Below are 14,675 nucleotides of genomic sequence, written 5' to 3'. Positions count from 1 at the left end.
AAAAAAAGTATATTGTAATTCTTGCAAGAATAGGGAATTATGCACTGTATAATTTAGGATATAAATAAAACAATCCTTGCATAAATCAATAGCACAGATGATAAGTATAAAGTTTCTAAGATATGTTAGATAGCTTTATGCTGAACTTTCAGTATCAAGCTTGTCTCAGGGTACAGCTCACTAAATGCTTCACATCAAATTTCTTCACAGTCTATGAAAAGGGGAAGAAGGAAGGGAGGGAGCATGTTTTTGCTGAATCACATTGCAGAACACACACACACCGCACAAATATATATGTTCTCATCGATCCTGTTAATGTATTTCTGAATTTGAGATGTTAGAAAACAGTTTTCCCCTTACATTCTATGTATAGTGTATATAAGTCATCAGGGCAGCTAAAATCTCCAAACATGAGCTAAGAGGAAAAACAAACTAAAACATCAAGCATACAGAGATAACATATACTGGACTATTGATGTATGCACAGTTTATTAAAAGTTTAGATATGCTTTAGGAAGTACTTACCTTCTTTAATCCTGCTTTCCTGTTCACTCCAGAAGTTCTAAGATGAATGAAGGCTTTCCTTCCATGTGTGTTTGTTATTTTTACATAGGGAGAGACCAGCCAATTTTGGGGAGCAGGGCAGGGAGAAGCTGTCAGGGATCAGCCTTAGAATCGTCAGCTGAAACAGTCTTTGGTCTGCTTTGGTCTGCTTTGGTTCCTTTAATTAAAATCTTGGTGTAAACCTATTAACCTATTAAAGCAGTGGATAGTCACCTTTGGCTACTCACTTATAGTCATACTGCCATATATATATAGCTTCTGAAGCATTTCACTGCATGTGCTTCAGATTTTTCTGGTAACTGTTTCATCTCATCAATTCTCCTGTTTACTAGTTACAATTACAAGTTTACATGTAATTTTTGGGTTTTGCTTGAAAAAATATTTTAAACAAATGAAAAAAGTAGACAGTTCACTGTGCATGTCTGTTTTTACACACATTTTACAAGCCTAATTTGCTAATTGAACTCAATACACTTATACTGCAGCCTGCCGTCACATTTTGCTTATTTCACATTTTTTGGACCTACCTGTCTAGCCTTTCATTCCACAACCTTTTTAGCAATAATACACCAATTCAAGCATAGAGTTTGTCTAGCTATGAGCACTTCATAGATTTGCCACGGTTTCAATTGGTCAAATTATATTCTAGTTATTATGATAGTGCTATTGATTTTCCAGTTCTTTCCTGTTAATAAATGAGTACATCATAACAAACTGCTACTTTTGAGTTTTACATTAATGGTGAGAATTTGAGAACCTTATTCCTTTTAATATGTGATAAGATTGAAAATCCAATTGAGCTGGTATGTGAATTAATCACTCATGACTTAATTGATGCTGTTCCCATGTAGTAATATACAGCCTCGTTATATAGTGTCATAAAAATATTAACGTTCCTTGGCAAATATAACAGGTTTTTAAATAGAGAGAATGAATTTCAGCCAAACATTATGCCATTTCATTTCACTTTACAACATTGTATAGACATTAGTTTCTGAAACTCAATATTATAGTAAATATATTGCGGCATTATGATTTTGCTCGGTGTCGCCCACCATGTAAACTGAGGAGGAAACCAATAGTCTGTTATCTTTTCTTCAAGCATTCCCATTAATACCACTTAAAGTACTATAACTTACTGTAGGTGAAATTGAATAAAATGTTCTATTCCTTAGTGGAATTTAGCAAACAGTGTTATTCAGTTTGTGATATAGGCAAAGGATATTGCCAAATAATTAATTAGTGCCAGTTTGGTTTACTGTGTTCTTGTGGTTTGACATGAGCTGAGTGCACCACTAATTAGTGTAATTTTGGTGCTACGTACAGTACCTGCAGATTTTCAAGGCTTGTTTCTGTTGCATAGGCTTAAGGTACCTTCACACTGAACGATATCGCTGGCGATCCATGACGTTGCAGCGTCCTGGCTAGCGATATCTTTGAGTTTGACAGGCAACAGCGATCAGGATCCTGCTGTGCCATCGTTGGTCGGAGCAGAAAGTCCAGAACTTTATTTCGCCCCTGGACTCCCGCAGACATCGCTGAATCGGCGTGTGTGACGCCGATTCAGCGATGTCTTCACTGGTAACCAGGGTAAACATCGGGTTACTAAGCGCAGGGCCACGCTTAGTAACTGTTAGGGCTAGCGGAACGCACCAAATAATAAGACAGATAGAGTATGGTGCGTTCGCAGCCCGGGGTCCACCGTGCAGAGATGGAACCTGCTGCCAAGTAATGACGGACTATATGGCGGTACTCATAAGCATACACACGTGGGTTAAACTTCACCCAGCGTGAAGGAAGCGATCCTGTTGTGTCACAGGATCGCGGTACCGCACATAGAGCGCGAGCAAGTAGTCAGCGAACTCAACCCCAACTAGGATTGAAGTCCGATTAGACCCTTGCTGGCACAACACCGCAACTGGGTGTGTAAGGAAGCCAAATAACAATATTAGGTGTCATAATCCCAATGGCAGGGGATCACAAAAGGACAAGCAGAAAAACAAAAACAAGCTCTAGGGTGATGGAACCTGAGCTGACCGCGATCCTGAACCTACACACACAACTAGCAGTAGCCGGGGAACGTGCCTACGATGATTCCTAGACGTCTCGCACCAGCCGAAGGACTAGCTTCCCCTATAAGAAGAAACACAGACCTCACTTGCCTCCAGAGAAACACCCCACAGAAATAGCAGCCCCCCACATGTAATAACGGTGAAATGAGAGGAAAGCACAAACGTAGAAATGAAAACAGAATCAGCAAAATGAGGCCCGCTAAAGCTAGATAGCAGAGGATACAAAAGTGAACTGCGCGGTCAGCGAAAAACCCTTCAAAAAACCATCCTGAAATTACTTGAACTCATGTGCCAACTCATGGAACATGAGGAGTAATTTCAGCCCACTAGAGCAACCAGCAGCAAGGAGTCACATAACAGCAAGCTGGACTAAGACAAAAAGTAAGCAAAACATAGAACAGGAAAATCAAAACTTAGCTTGTCCAGAAGATAACAGACGCAGGGAGCAAAGGCAAACAGACACGCTGATTACATTGATAGCCGGCGAGGAAATGACAAAACAGCCAGGTTAAATAGGAAACACCCATAACCTGATGGAACAGGTGGACACCAGAGACCGCAGAGAACACAAGTCACCCAGTACCATCAGTAACCACCAGAGGGAGCCCAAAAACAGAACTCACAACAATTAGGGCACAAGAGTGCATGCGGTGCCGCACTGACGAACGCCACTAACCACCCAGGCTTGGGTAAGGAAAGCACAGAGGAAGTGCACGGCGCCGTACTGGTGGTCACAGCAACTGGACTGTTGTGAATTCTGTGGCTGAATTCACTCCTGTGGTCACAAGTGGTACTGCAGCTTCTGAGCTTCCTCCCTCAGGTGTTCTGGTGAGCTCGTTAACTGCTTCATTACTTAACTCCGCCTGATGCTGCTATCCTTGCTCCTTGTCAATGTTTCAGTGTTGGATCTGAGCTTCTCCTGATTGTTCCTGTGACCTGCTGCTCTGTATAGCTAAGTGCTTTTTGCTTTTTTGTTGCTTTTTTTCTGTCCAGCTTGTCTTTTGTTTTGCTGGAAGCTCTGAGACGCAAAGGGTGTACCGCCATGCCGTTAGTTCGGCACGGTGGGTTTTTTTTGCCCCCTTTGCGTGGTTTTGCTTTAGGGTTTTTGGTAGACTGCAAAGTTCGCTTTAGTGTCCTCGCTCTGTCCTAGAATATCGGGCCCCACTTTGCTGAATCTATTTCATCCCTACGTTTTGTCTTTTCATCTTACTCACAGTCATTATATGTGGGGGGCTGCCTTTTCCTTTGGGGAATTTCTCTGGGGCAAGTCAGGCCTATTTTTCTATCTTCAGGCTAGCTAGTTTCTTAGGCTGTGCCGAGTTGCCTAGGTAGTTGTTAGGCGCAATCCACAGCCGCTTTTAGTTGTGTTTAGGATAGGATCAGGTGTGCAGTCTACAGAGTTTCCACGTCTCAGAGCTCGTTCTTGTATTTTTGGGTATTTGTCAGATCACTGTGTGCGCTCTGATCGCTAAGCACACTGTGTTTCTGGATTGCCTTCATAACACCTGTCATTAGCAAACATAACAGTACAAGGAGCCATACTAATGATTCTCAATAGAGGGAAAGAAAAAGTTCTGACATCATTTTTTTTTTTTCTGCTCTGTGTTCACTTTTTTTTTTTTCCCCTAGACATTTGGGTGATTCTGGACACAGGTGTGGACATGGATATTCAGGGTCTGTGCTCTTCAATGGATAATCTCGTTATAAATGTACAAAAAATTCAAGATACTATTGATCAGAAATCTATGTTAGAACCAAGAATTCCTATTCCTGATTTGTTTTTTGGAGATAGAACTAAGTTTCTAAGTTTCAAAAATAATTGTAAGCTATTTCTGGCCTTGAAACCTCATTCTTCTGGTAATCCTATTCAACAGGTTTTGATTATTATTTCTTTTTTGCGCGGCGACCCTCAAGACTGGGCATTTTCTCTTGCGCCAGGAGACCCTGCATTGAGTAGTGTCGATGCGTTTTTCCTGGCGCTCGGATTGCTGTACGATGAGCCTAATTCAGTGGATCAGGCTGAGAAAAATTTGCTGGCTTTGTGCCAGGGTCAGGATGATATAGAAGTATATTGTCAGAAATTTAGGAAATGGTCAGTACTCACTCAGTGGAATGAATCTGCGCTGGCAGCTTTGTTCAGAAAGGGTCTCTCTGAGGCTCTTAAGGATGTCATGGTGGAATTTCCTATGCCTGCTGGTTTGAATGAGTCTTTGTCTTTGGCCATTCAGATCGGTCGACGCTTGCGCGAGCGTAAATCTGTGCACCATTTGGCGGTACTGCCTGAGGTTAAACCTGAGCCTATGCAGTGCGATAGGACTATGACTAGAGTTGAACGGCAGGAATACAGACGTCTGAATGGTCTGTGTTTCTACTGTGGTGATTCCACTCATGCTATTTCTGATTGTCCTAAGCGCACTAAGCGGTCCGCTAGGTCTGCCGTCATTGGTAGTGTACAGTCCAAATTCCTTCTGTCCATTACCTTGATATGCTCTTTGTTGTCGTTTTCTGTCATGGCGTTTGTGGATTCGGGCGCTGCCCTGAATCTGATGGATTTGGATTATGCTAAACGTTGTGGGTTTTTCTTGGAGCCTTTGCGGTGTCCTATTCCATTGAGAGGAATTGATGCTACACCTTTGGCCAAGAATAAACCTCAATACTGGGCCCATCTGACCATGTGCATGGCTCCTGCACATCAGGAAGTTATTCGCTTTCTGGTGTTGCATAATCTGCATGATGTGGTCGTGTTGGGGTTGCCATGGCTACAAACCCATAATCCAGTATTGGATTGGAATTCCATGTCGGTATCCAGCTGGGGTTGTCAGGGGGTACATGGTGATGTTCCATTTTTGTCGATTTCGTCATCCACCCCTTCTGAGGTACCAGAGTTCTTGTCTGATTATCAGGATGTATTTGAAGAGCCCAAGTCCGATGCTCTACCTCCGTATAGGGATTGTGATTGTGCTATCAATTTGATTCCTGGTAGTAAATTCCCTAAAGGTCGATTATTTAATTTATCCGTGCCCGAACACGCCGCTATGCGCAGTTATGTGAAGGAATCCCTGGAGAAGGGACATATTCGCCCATCGTCATCACCACTGGGAGCAGGGTTCTTCTTTGTAGCCAAGAAGGATGGTTCGCTGAGACCGTGTATTGATTACCGCCTTCTTAATAAGATCACTGTTAAATTTCAGTATCCCTTGCCATTGTTATCTGACTTGTTTGCTCGGATTAAGGGGGCTAGTTGGTTCACTAAGATAGATCTTCGTGGTGCGTATAATCTGGTGAGAATCAGGCAAGGAGATGAATGGAAAACTGCATTCAATACGCCCGAGGGTCATTTTGAGTATCTAGTGATGCCGTTCGGACTTGCCAATGCTCCATCTGTGTTTCAGTCTTTTATGCATGACATCTTCCGTGAGTATCTGGATAAATTCCTGATTGTTTACTTGGATGACATTTTGATCTTCTCAGATGATTGGGAGTCTCATGTGAAGCAGGTCAGAATGGTTTTTCAGGTCCTGCGTGCTAACTCTTTGTTTGTGAAGGGATCAAAGTGTCTCTTCGGTGTGCAGAAAGTTTCATTTTTGGGGTTCATCTTTACCCCTTCTACTATCGAGATGGATCCAGTTAAGGTCCAAGCCATCCAGGATTGGATTCAGCCGACATCTCTGAAAAGTCTGCAAAAGTTCCTGGGCTTTGCTAATTTTTATCGTCGCTTCATCTGTAATTTTTCTAGCATTGCCAAACCATTGACCGATTTGACCAAGAAGGGTGCTGATTTGGTTAATTGGTCTTCTGCTGCTGTGGAAGCTTTTCAGGAGTTGAAGCGTCGTTTTTGTTCTGCCCCTGTGTTGTGTCAGCCAGATGTTTCTCTTCCGTTCCAGGTCGAGGTTGATGCTTCTGAGATTGGAGCAGGGGCGGTTTTGTCACAGAGAGGTTCTGATTGCTCAGTGATGAAACCATGTGCTTTCTTTTCCAGGAAGTTTTTCGCCCGCTGAGCGTAATTATGATGTGGGCAATCGAGAGTTGCTGGCCATGAAGTGGGCATTCGAGGAGTGGTGTCATTGGCTTGAAGGAGCTAAGCATCGCGTGGTGGTATTGACTGATCATAAGAACTTGACTTATCTCGAGTCTGCCAAGCGCTTGAATCCTAGACAGGCCCGTTGGTCGTTATTTTTTGCCCGCTTCGACTTTGTGATTTCGTACCTTCCGGGCTCTAAAAATGTGAAGGCGGATGCTCTGTCTAGGAGTTTTGTGCCCGACTCTCCGGGTTTATCTGAGCCAGCGGGTATCCTCAAGGAAGGAGTCATTGTGTCTGCCATCTCCCCTGATTTGCGGCGGGTGCTGCAAAAATTTCAGGCGAATAAACCTGATCGTTGTCCAGCAGAGAAACTGTTCGTCCCTGATAGGTGGACTAATAAACTTATCTCTGAACTTCATTGTTCGGTGTTGGCTGGTCATCCTGGAATCTTTGGTACCAGAGAGTAAGTGGCTAGATCCTTCTGGTGGCCATCTCTGTCACGGGATGTACGTACTTTTGTGCAGTCCTGTGGGATTTGTGCTAGGGCTAAGCCCTGCTGTTCTCGTGCCAGTGGGTTGCTTTTGCCCTTGCCGGTCCCAAAGAGGCCTTGGACACATATTTCGATGGATTTCATTTCTGACCTTCCCGTTTCTCAAAAGATGTCAGTCATTTGGGTGGTCTGTGATCGCTTTTCTAAAATGGTCCATCTGGTGCCCTTGGCTAAATTGCCTTCCTCCTCTGATTTGGTACCTTTGTTCTTCCAGCATGTGGTTCGGTTGCATGGCATTCCTGAGAATATTGTTTCTGACAGAGGTTCCCAGTTTGTTTCAAGGTTTTGGCGAGCCTTTTGTGGTAGGATGGGCATTGACCTATCCTTTTCCTCGGCTTTCCATCCTCAGACTAATGGCCAGACCGAACGAACCAATCAGACCTTGGAAACATATCTGAGATGTTTTGTTTCTGCAGACCAGGATGATTGGGTGTCCTTTTTGCCGTTGGCTGAGTTCGCCCTTAATAATCGGGCCAGCTCGGCTACCTTGGTTTCTCCATTTTTTTGCAATTCTGGGTTCCATCCTCGTTTCTCTTCAGGACAGGTTGAGTCTTCGGACTGTCCTGGTGTGGATTCTGTGGTGGATAGGTTGCAGCAGATCTGGACTCAGGTAGTGGACAATTTGATCTTGTCCCAGGAGAAAGCTCAACTTTTCGCTAATCGCAGACGCCGTGTGGGTCCCCGACTTCGTGTTGGGGATCTGGTTTGGTTATCTTCTCGTCATATTCCTATGAAGGTTTCCTCTCCTAAATTTAAACCTCGTTTTATTGGTCCTTATAGGATTTCTGAGGTTCTCAATCCTGTGTCTTTTCGTTTGACCCTCCCAGACTCCTTTTCCATACATAATGTATTCCATAGGTCGTTGTTGCGGAGATACGTGGCACCTATGGTTCCATCTGTTGAGCCTCCTGCCCCGGTTTTGGTGGAGGGGGAATTGGAGTATATTGTGGAGAAGATTTTGGATTCTCGCGTTTCTAGACGGAAACTCCAGTATCTGGTTAAATGGAAAGGTTATGCTCAGGAAGATAATTCCTGGGTTTTTGCCTCTGATGTTCATGCTTCCGATCTTGTTCGTGCCTTTCATGCGGCTCATCCTGGTCGGCCTGGGGGCTCTGGTGAGGGTTCGGTGACCCCTCCTCAAGGGGGGGGTACTGTTGTGAATTCTGTGGCTGAATTCACTCCTGTGGTCACAAGTGGTACTGCAGCTTCTGAGCTTCCTCCCTCAGGTGTTCTGGTGAGCTCGTTAACTGCTTCATTACTTAACTCCGCCTGATGCTGCTATCCTTGCTCCTTGTCAATGTTTCAGTGTTGGATCTGAGCTTCTCCTGATTGTTCCTGTGACCTGCTGCTCTGCATAGCTAAGTGCTTTTTGCTTTTTTGTTGCTTTTTTTCTGTCCAGCTTGTCTTTTGTTTTGCTGGAAGCTCTGAGACGCAAAGGGTGTACCGCCGTGCCGTTAGTTCGGCACGGTGGGTTTTTTTTGCCCCCTTTGCGTGGTTTTGCTTTAGGGTTTTTTGTAGACTGCAAAGTTCGCTTTACTGTCCTCGCTCTGTCCTAGAATATCGGGCCCCACTTTGCTGAATCTATTTCATCCCTACGTTTTGTCTTTTCATCTTACTCACAGTCATTATATGTGGGGGCTGCCTTTTCCTTTGGGGAATTTCTCTGGGGCAAGTCAGGCCTATTTTTCTATCTTCAGGCTAGCTAGTTTCTTAGGCTGTGCCGAGTTGCCTAGGTAGTTGTTAGGCGCAATCCACAGCCGCTTTTAGTTGTGTTTAGGATAGGATCAGGTGTGCAGTCTACAGAGTTTCCACGTCTCAGAGCTCGTTCTTGTATTTTTGGGTATTTGTCAGATCACTGTGTGCGCTCTGATCGCTAAGCACACTGTGTTTCTGGATTGCCTTCATAACACCTGTCATTAGCAAACATAACACTGGACGCTGTAATGTGTGATTCGTGCTGTAGGATAAGTCGGGCGTTAGATAGCAACCATACACCTTCCGCGAACAGACATTCAATAGGGAAGGGGTATCCAAGGACGACTTGCACTCACAACAAACACACATATGCAAATGTACACTAGCGCATGGCCGTGCGGTCATGCGCAGTTTATATAGTTGCAGCACAGGAAGTGGCCACAGAAACTTTGCCCTTCCAAGACCTGCCAAGAGGACCAATGGAATGTGCTGCAGGGCCTGAGCACATGACCCTCGATCTCCAACGGGAGATCTTGCCCTGGGCATGCTCAGTGTGTGCAGACAAGGACTTAGTCCCAGAGAAGTCCGCTCGCTGCCGACCAGCACTGGCTTTAATGGCAGAAGCTGAAGAAGCAGCAGTAACTCTCTGTACAGAGTGAGACTGAGTAAGACGCTGGGACCGACGTCCCTGCTGAGCAGACTCCACTGCGGCTGGATAAGAATGGGAGACCGCAGCGGAGATGGCTCGAGATTCCCCCTGTGCAGAAGCGGGAACTCGAGACCTAACATTACCCCCCCCTTAGGGCCCCCCCTCCTTGGGCCTCGCTACGCTCGAAGGCAGCAATGAGCTGTGGGGCCCGAATGTTTTCAGCAGGCTCCCATGACCTGTCCTCTGGGCCATAACCCTTCCAATCCACCAGATAGAACTTTTTGCCGCGTACCACCTTGCACCCCAAAATAGCGTTCACCTTGTAATCGTCCGTAGACGAACCCGATGTCCCGGCAGATGACTCGGAAAACCGGGACATGTATACGGGTTTCAAGAGGGACACATGAAAGGTGTCGGTGATACCCAAGCGTGGAGGAAGAGCCAAACGGTAGACCACAGGATTAACCTGTTCGAGAACCTTGAAGGGACCCAAGTAGCGAGGAGCAAACTTAGTGGACTCAACTCGCAGCCTGATGTTACAGGCGGAGAGCCACACCAAGTCGCCAGGAGCAAAGGTCGGAGCGGGGCGCCGATGAACATCGGCGGAGGACCTCATTCTCTCCTTGGAGGCCCGAATGGCATCCTGCGTGCGGTCCCAAATGTCCCGTGCCTCCACAGCCCAGTCTGCCACCCTGGAGTCAGCAGAAGACACAGGCATGGGCACAGGAACACGCGGATGCTGACCGTAATTTAGGAGGAATGGAGTCTGACCGGTGGAGTCGGCTACGGCATTGTTAAGTGCAAACTCTGCCCACGGTAGCAAGGATGCCCAGTCATCCTGCCTGGCAGAAACAAAATGTCGTAAATATGTGACCAAGGTCTGGTTGGCCCTCTCTACCAACCCATTCATCTCGGGATGATATGCCGAAGAGAGATTCAACTCAATACTGAGTAGACGACAAAGCTCTCTCCAGAATCGAGATGCAAACTGGGGACCCCGGTCACTAACAATTTTGTCTGGCATACTGTGTAGGCGAAATATATGCTTGACGAACAAGACAGCCAACGCCCGTGCAGAAGGTAGCCGTAGAAGAGGCACCAAGTGCACCATTTTGGAAAAATGGTCGGTGATCACCCAGATAATGGTGCAGTTACGAGACTTGGGTAAGCCCACCACAAAGTCCATCCCGGCCATCTCCCAGGGCCTGTCCGCCACCGGCAGAGGATAAAGCAAACCAGCTGGCCGTTGCCGAAGAGTCTTGTTCTTGGTGCAAGAGACACACGCCCGAACATACTCTGCGACATCACGAGCCATATGCGGCCACCAGTATGTCCTCGCCAGTAACTCAGATGTCCTTTTGGTACCAAAATGTCCACCCACCCTGGACGAGTGTGCCCAAGAGAGAACCGCTGGTTGCAAACTGGATGGTGCAAAAGTCTTGCCCGGAGGCACAGACTCTAGCGAAACCGGGGCCACAGTTCTCAAGCTCTCGGTGGGGACAATAAGCCGAGGCTCCTCCTCCTCCTCCGCAGATGACACAACGGAGCGAGAGAGAGCGTCGGCCCGAATGTTCTTCTCCCCAGAAAGAAAATGGAGGGTGAAATGAAACCGGGAGAAGAATAAGGACCATCTGGCCTGGCGAGAATTCAACCGCTGGGCTGTCTGCAGGTACACCAAATTTTTATGGTCTGTGAAGACTTGGAAGGGAAAACGTGCTCCCTCCAAGAGATGTCTCCACTCCGAGAAAGCCAACTTCATGGCCAGCAACTCCCTGTCCCCGATGGAATAATTCCTCTCTGCTGGTGAGAATGTCTTGGAGAAAAAGAAGCAAGGATGCTTCCGACCTTGAGCATCCTTTTGGAAGAGGACTGCTCCAGCACCAACAGAAGTGGCATCCACCTCCATGATAAATGGCTTATCAACATCGGGGCGATGTAGGATGGGAGCGCTAGCGAAGTGTGACTTTATAGAGTTAAAGGCCTTGGAGACCTCCTCAGACCACAATTTGGGATTCGCCCCCTTCTTGGTGAGGGCAACCAAGGGAGCTACCAAAGTTGAGAAGTGCGGAATGAACTGGCGATAATAATTAATGAACCCCATAAAGCGCTGCACCGCTTTAAGAGAATGGGGTTCCTGCCAGTCCATCACAGCCTGTAGTTTGGCAGGATCCATAGCCAATCCCTGGGCAGAGATGATGTAGCCTAGGAAAGGTAAGGACTCCTGCTCAAACATACACTTCTCCAACTTGTCATAGAGGGAGTTTGCCCGTAGGAGGTCGAAGACTTTGCAAACATCTCTCCGGTGGGAGTCAATATCTGGAGAGTAGATGAGAATATCATCCAGATAGACTACGACCGAGGTGGAAAGCATATCCCGGAAGATATCGTTCACAAAGTCTTGGAAAACGGCTGGGGCATTACAGAGCCCGAAGGGCATCACCAGATATTCATAGTGCCCATCCCTGGTGTTAAAAGCCGTCTTCCATTCGTCCCCCTCACGGATGCGAATCAGGTTGTAAGCACCCCGCAGATCTAGTTTAGTAAATACCCTTGCTCCCCGAAGCCTATCGAAGAGCTCAGATATCAAGGGCAAAGGATACTTATTTTTAACGGTGATGGCATTAAGACCCCTGTAGTCTATGCATGGACGCAATTCCCCATTCTTCTTCTGCACGAAGAAGAACCCTGCCCCAGCAGGTGACACTGACTTCCTAATGAATCCTCTTGCCAGATTTTCCTGGATGTACTGTGACATTGCCTCTGTCTCCGGGAGAGATAGCGGATAGACCCGACCCCGGGGAGGCTCAGCACCAGGCAAGAGATCAATAGGACAGTCATAGGGGCGATGGGGCGGAAGGATCTCTGCCGCCTTTTTGGAGAACACGTCTGCATAAGACCAATACTGCTTGGGGAGAGAGGAAAGATCTGCGGGTACCTCTGTAGTAGCAACCTGAACGCACTCCCTCTGACACCTACCCCCACAAGATTCGCCCCATCCCAGGATTCTGCCAGAGGACCACTCGATATGAGGAGAGTGGTACCGTAGCCAAGGTATTCCCAACAGGGCCTCATCAATTCCCTCGGATGACGAGCAGAGATATAATCTCCTGATGAGATGGCGACATGGACAGAGTAAAAGGGATGGTCTGGTGTGTTATCTGTGAGGGCAGTGTCGACCCATTCACCACTCGTACCGTTACTGGTTGAGCTAGCATAACCAGGGGTATTGCGTGACGTTGGGCGAAGGCAGAAGACATAAAATTGCCCTCCGCCCCAGAATCCACGCAGAGCTCTACCGAGTGGGAGAATGAGCCTATAGTAATTGTCCCCTTAACGGACAATTTAGAGGCAAACGTCGCCATGTCTAGTGTACCTCCTCCTACTACCACTAGACGCTGACGTTTCCTCGACCGCTGAGGACATCTGGTGGCTAGATGTCCTGACTGCTGGCAAACATGACAGACCTCGAGTGCACAAGCGGTCCGGGACTTAGATCCCGCTTGTGACACTTCCCTGGCCTCATGTGACTCAGGAACCAGGACCGGAGATTCCAGAGGTTTGGCGAAGGTAGGAGCCAGCCGAAACCTCTGCCTACACTGGGCTTGCTCTAACCTCCGCTCGTTAAAACGGAGGTCAATTCGAGTGGAGACAGTTCTTAACTCCTCCAGTGTGGCAGGAATCTCCCTAGTGGCCAGAGCGTCCTTAACGTGGTCAGCCAGGCCCCTCCAAAATATGGGGATAAGAGCTTTATCCGACCAATCCAGCTCAGAAGCTAAAGTGCGGAATTGGACGGCAAAATGACTGACCAAAGACTCACCCTGAGTTAATGCCAGCAGTTGGAGCGCAGTATCATGGGTGACTTGAGGTCCTAAAAAGACCTGTTTCAGAGTGCTCAGAAACAGCGGAGCACTCTGCACCACATGATCGCCACGCTCCCACAGCGGCGTAGCCCATTCCAACGCCCTGTCCGACAAGAGAGACACTATAAATCCCACCTTAGCCCGCTCTGTGGGAAAACGTGCAGCCAGGAGCTCGAGGTGAATAGAGCACTGACTCACAAATCCCCTACAAAATTTGCTATCACCAGAAAAATTTTCTGGCAGCGGGAGGCGAGAAAATGTCGGAGCAGGGGTGGCAATGGACAGGGTTGCTGCAGCCACGCTAGCAGCCTGTACAGCAACTGCGGTAACATCCACAGCTGAGGTTGCGCTCTCAAGAGCCGCCAACCTACCCTCCAGCTGCTGGATATACCGCAAGGATTGCTGTTTGTCCGTCATTACTAGCCAGACCCTGGCGCTAGTGTAATGTTAGGGCTAGCGGAACGCACCAAATAATAAGACAGATAGAGTATGGTGCGTTCGCAGCCTGGGGTCCACCGTGCAGAGATGGAACCTGCTGCCAAGTAATGACGGACTATATGGCGGTACTCATAAGCATACACACGTGGGTTAAACTTCACCCAGCGTGAAGGAAGCGATCCTGTTGTGTCACAGGATCGCGGTACCGCACATAGAGCGCGAGCAAGTAGTCAGCGAACTCAACCCCAACTAGGATAGAAGTCCGATTAGACCCTTGCTGGCACAACACCGCAACTGGGTGTGTAAGGAAGCCAAATAACAATATTAGGGCACAAGAGTGCATGCGGTGCCGCACTGACGAACGCCACTAACCACCCAGGCTTGGGTAAGGAAAGCACAGAGGAAGTGCACGGCGCCGTACTGGCGGTCACAGCGACTGGACACTGTAATGTGTGATTCGTGCTGTAGGATAAGTCGGGCGCTAGATAGCAACCATACACCTTCCGCGAACAGACATTCAATAGGGAAGGGGTATCCAAGGACGACTTGCACTAACAACAAACACACATATGCAAATGTACACTAGCGCATGGCCATGCGGTCATGCACAGTTTATATAGTTGCAGCACAGGAAGTGGCCACAGAAACTTTACCCTTCCAAGACCTGCCAAGAGGACCAATGGAATGTGCTGCAGGGCCTGAGCACATGACCCTCGATCTCCAACGGGAGATCTTGCCCTGGGCATGCTCAGTGTGTGCAGACAAGGACTTAGTCCCAGAGAAGTCCGCTCGCTGCTGACCAGCACTGGCTTTAATGGCAGAAGCT

General features: G+C 47.5%; 1 protein-coding gene across 3 annotated transcripts in view; it reads left to right on the top strand.

Annotated features, from left to right (window-relative positions):
- Positions 1 to 14,675, top strand: part of GRM8 (glutamate metabotropic receptor 8) — a 2,054,171-nt gene that overhangs the window by 1,816,498 nt on the left and 222,998 nt on the right. The window lies entirely within an intron of this gene.

The sequence above is a fragment of the Ranitomeya imitator genome, chromosome 4, assembly GCF_032444005.1.
Source record: "Ranitomeya imitator isolate aRanImi1 chromosome 4, aRanImi1.pri, whole genome shotgun sequence".
NCBI classification, from domain to species: Eukaryota; Metazoa; Chordata; class Amphibia; order Anura; family Dendrobatidae; genus Ranitomeya; species Ranitomeya imitator.
Note: the sequence above shows the minus strand (reverse complement) of the source record. Positions and strands in the feature narration are given on the sequence as shown.